At 41.8% G+C, this 5,153-nt stretch overlaps 1 non-coding gene across 1 annotated transcript; it reads right to left on the reverse strand.

The window, feature by feature from the left end:
- Positions 1 to 2,056: 2,056 nt before the first annotated feature.
- On the reverse strand, positions 2,057 to 2,128 carry trnad-guc (transfer RNA aspartic acid (anticodon GUC)). Its single transcript has one exon. It is a non-coding gene; the product is annotated as a tRNA-Asp (tRNA).
- Between the last annotated feature and the right edge of the window lie 3,025 nt (positions 2,129 to 5,153).

The raw sequence follows: 5,153 nt of genomic DNA on the forward strand, positions 1-5,153 counted from the left end.
GCCTGGAATAGGCTCCAGGGGAGCCTGACTAAGATAACTGGTTGGACGATGGATGGGTAATTAATATCGTTTCAATCTGACAGACAGCACTTTATTAAACTAGCAATAAAATATCACCTTTCTATCCCAGCAGGTCCTTCATATAGAAGCTTAAATAAATCCCTGAAGGTGCAGTTTTCAGTGAAGCATTTAAACGCAGGTGCTGCTCGAGGAATCAGCTTCATGCATCAGTTATAACAGCGTTACGGTAATGCACCGCTGCAAAAGTACAGACACGGAGCGGCCAATGCATCTTACGTAAATCGGTAATAACCAATTACCGCAATCGCAGGCATAGTCAGAGCGCAGATATGAATGACTGGAACTGCTAGTTTATCAAACACGGCGGCACTTAGTGCTCGTCTAGCCGAATCAGGTCGTTTCGAATGACATTTTAGTGATTTAGTGATAAGGAGCTGATATGACAAGATTGCCATTTGATAGGTACATAAATCAATCCTACTTTCGACTCCGTTGTAACGCATGTTGTATATTTCAGTTGCGTTAGTATGGCTTAAGTTTATTCAGTTTACTGGATTCTCTGCACTTTAATGAAGTTATATGTGTATTGTTATATAACTGTACATCATTGTTAGTTACTGCTATCCGCTGTAAAGGTAGATACAGGTGCAAGACTTTGCAATAACGACCTAAAAGCAGTTGTTATGATTCCAGGGAACGCGGCTGATTTTTAGAGTCTATACATCATGAAGAAACGGCGATCGTGTGAGAAAGACTTATTCTGTACGGATGACAGGGCCAGCATTTCGGACCCAAGGGAAAGGCTATTGTGCATCGGAAAGAGACAAAATCATATCATTATATAGAAAACTCGTCGTAGTATTTAAAAACCAAGTAACTAACACTGTTATTAAGTGCGGACTTTAAATCAAGTGGTCGCGGTCGTTTTTATTTGCATAAAACTTTAAACGTGATCTTGAAAATATAACGCTTGCAACAAACATCCATGCATAGTGTGTTACTGCGAATGAAAATACGCGGGTCACAATTTATGATCCAAGTGTATAATGGTAAATAATTAAATAAATAAAACCGCAGGCTTTCACATCGAGTGCACCCCAATAACGTTTCATTGAAATGTCCATGTTATGTACGCCGGGCACTGATGGATGCAGGCCTAGCGATCTCTATAACAATGCCAAGCAAAGAATGTCACTGATTTACCAAAGCGGTCAGTTTTCGGGGATCCTGCGGCAGCTGGGAGAAGAAGAATCGGGCAGGTTTCAGAATCGGCGAGCGCTCGGATAAAAGGCACCGATTTCCCAGCCGCGCTTTTCTTTTCGGAACCAGCAGAAGTGCCCTCCGCACCATCCTCGGCGCTAGGACACGCCGGCCACTTTATTACCCTAAAACAGGGAGCATACACCGATCTTCAAAGCCAAACTTACCTTGCCGATTTTCGCTTAACTGCTTCTCAAACTCATCGAAATCGGACATTTTTCAGTCCGTACTAAAGACGTATTGCAAAATAAGCAGAGGTCCAACAGTAGGCCTTTGAATGGGCTACAGGCTGCATTGGGTTCTGCTGCTTTTTCTTCCGAGTCGCCTGCCCCTCCTCCCCCGAAGTCATCGGCTCTTCCTCGGTTGTATCACACACAGGTTCGGAAACATTCGATGCGCATTACCGTCCCCTCCTGCACTGGAGGGTTAAGGACAACGTGATTATATCGAACCAAAATTGAAATGTGCAAGTTGACTTTCCTAGTTATACGTCTTCATTTTTATTCTGGGTTTAACAACCATGAGTTTATGACGTATTTTACATGATTAGTTGGCGACTGGACCTTATTGTTTATATCTCTTATTAAGGATCCATCCATCCATACATCAATTATCAAAACCACACACTTACAATCCGAGTCTAGTTTCATATGCTGCGCTGCTGAGCGACCCGCAGAATATTATGCATGAGTACAAGTCACAAGCCCCGTTTCCACTAACACGGGGCCGGTTCTAGCTTGGTGCCTTTTGAGACCGAGGCAAAAAGATGCAGACTCTCCCCGTCGGGGAATCGAACCCCGGTCTCCCGCGTGACAGGCGGGGATACTCACCACTATACTAACGAGGAGATGTACGCGCACTACTTTTACATCTTCAAGATAAACAGCGGATGACTACTAACATTTGCGAGTAATCAATGACTGAGCTTCATGTCATGACCATGGTGCTCAAGAGAAGAAAAAATACATAATGTACGTCCACTGATACCAGAACAACCATATAGCTTTATACTAAGACGATGATTAAACGGAAAATTCCTTTACAAAACACTGCCACAAAATCATAGTTTCGCAATATTACATCGTGCAACGGGACACAGTGTAAGTACGTGAAGTCGGTAATTAAATCAAGAAAAAAAAGTGAGAGGAAAAGAATACTTTTCTATTATCATATTTTTCTAACTGGCCAAACTGAGTCATATTTTGATTATACACACTAACAGAAAAACAGTGCAAATCTCCGGTAGTCCGTTTCACTTGCGCTCCGCTATGGGGCAGTAACAAGCAGAGCTTAAGTGTGGAAGGAAAAAAAAAACACAGGACAGCATCAATCCCAACTTCACAAACGCCGGAGATCGAGATGCTGTAAGCATGACAATTAACATCTTTATCCAAGGGAACAGCTGCAAGACACAGATGCCGCGCCTAACAAAGGTAGGATCGATTCCGAAGTTCAGGCATTTACAGACGCGGACTCTTCTGGAGTTGATTTTTTTCGGGAGATACGCATCAACTTCAAAAGTATGAACCGCATTATATCTATATCTGTTATGACGTTGTAGCTATTGATACTGATGCATCACAAAAATAATTTAAATGTTTTTTCATTCTGACATATGTTCGTTCGGACGAGGATTTTATTATATGAGATAAGTTTTAAATGAAAACTTTTTTTAATCTATATGATTAATTCTCGAATCTAAGCCAGACTTCACATAAATCATTCATTCATAAATATAATGGAACATACAACATCCAGGTATCCATGAAATTTATGATCAGGCTATACGTTTGTGATAACAACAAAACAACACAACATGTATATTTACAATATATGGGCCTATTGTTTAATATTGCCTCCAAATTATAGCCAGACAATAACGCAATAGGCCGACATCAAACAATTTTCATGTAAAACAAAAGTGCTGGCAGTTTGCTTGTGCTTACAGACCCCGCCTTGAGCCCATCCAGAAAGATCCCAAAAATAACCGACAAGCAAAGGTTGTAACAATCTGAGCATGTTTAGTTTAATGTAATCAGGAGCCGAATTAATAACGCGAATAAATGATCAAACCGAAAGTCTGTAGTCGGGAATATCCGATAACGTCTTTGACGTGCAGTTAAGATAGTCAGAGGAAAAACCTTGTAGTTTACTTATATATATGCCTAAATATATGAGTGTGTCTCTCCGGTGATTTAATGATGAATATAACGATTACATATCAAATCACACATTAAGCAATTATTATATTACTAGGTTGAACGTTTTCACTATGTCTGTCGTCACCTTGATTTCACGATTTTGACTATTCTTCTTATCCCAGATTGAACAAGTCATTGTGGCGATGCAAGATCCCGACATGGGGATAAAGATGAAGAATCAAAGACTGTTAATCACAGTGATTCCACATGCGATGACAGGTGCACGATACATATTTTACTTTTTAAAAATAATTTTTCGTGCCGCCCGGGTTGTCTTACACCCGGCCGTGCAGTGTCCCGGGGGCCGGGTCCTAATGGTCATTTAAGCCCTTCACAGGAAAGCCCATACATCGGCGGTCTTCGGGAATCCTGTGCATTAAGACTGTCATCGATCTCCTTGCGCTCATATTTATTTATGTAATTTATTTATCGAGTTCAGCGTTTTTGATTTATGACGGCTTAATGCATTTCTCGACTCTAACTAGATGCCTTCCTCGCTATGCCTTCCCAGGAAATGATATCGTGGAGTGGCTAATTCAGAAGTACTCCATCATGGAAGAAGGTAGGGCCGAGAAGTATGTAGGGAAGCGTTACCTGGTGCTCTTATGTGAGGTTAATCGATTGTTTTTTTCCCTTCGTGACGACGATGGCGCCCCTGCTGGCGAAAGACGTCATCAGGTTTTTTTTTTTTTGTAATAAAATAACAGAAATAAACGAGTCTTTTGAATAATAAATACAAATGAAGTAATAGAATTTGTCATCCATACAACAGATTAGCCTAGCTGCATTTATGTGTAAGCATATGCAATTCACGTGTCTGACAGAAGCATGTTCTGTTCCATTGATATTGCTGAGCCTGTGAATTAATAAATGTCAGAATTGAGCTTGTCCATAACATAGACACCCCATTCGCCTGAAGCTTTTGGGATTTTCTTCCCCTGGCGTCAATTTATCTGCTGAATTATTTATCTTTCTGCTGAGAGGCTATTAGTACAAATAATCTGTAGGCCAGTCCCGAGTCGCGCCGCTACGCATGCTGAGCTGTACGGTTTGATAGTCCCGATGCAAACTTCGCTGATAGCCAGAGGCAGTCAGTCATGCCTGGAGAAATATCGCTATCCGTCTCCCTCATTATGCACTTCTGCAAGACGCTGTTGTCCTGAATTCCCGGGCGATGCAGATGAGGTTTTAAATAGCAAGGGAGCAGATTTCCCTGATTTACAGCCCAGATTGGAAAAGAAGTCGGAATGGAAAGGAGGGGACTTTTAGGCAGTAGATGGCAGATGCATTAACAGACTTGAATGGGCAAAAAACCTGTTGCCCCGGTAAGCAGTTACCCCTCCCTGTAAACACTAGGCTTCCCCCTAGCAGCGCTGTTGCTGCGCCGGTCTGAAACCCCCGGGAGCGCCTGACTGCCAATGGCCGCGGAGGCAGCCGGAAAGTGGAAAGTCCCAATTACTCGTAATTAATTATAGTTCCGATGAGGAATGCACCATCCCCGCGGCTTATTCTGTGCACCATGTCAACGTTTTTTCCAGTTACTTGCTATACCGTAAAATAAAATATAATATGCCTACTCAGTTTCTAGTTATCGTGTGTTCTACTGTATTCCACTGACAAAAATTTAGAGAATTACTATGCCTAAATCTGGGCTACGAGTAGTGGATTTGT

The sequence above is a fragment of the Brienomyrus brachyistius genome, unplaced genomic scaffold (genome assembly GCF_023856365.1).
Source record: "Brienomyrus brachyistius isolate T26 unplaced genomic scaffold, BBRACH_0.4 scaffold402, whole genome shotgun sequence".
NCBI lineage: Eukaryota > Metazoa > Chordata > Actinopteri > Osteoglossiformes > Mormyridae > Brienomyrus > Brienomyrus brachyistius.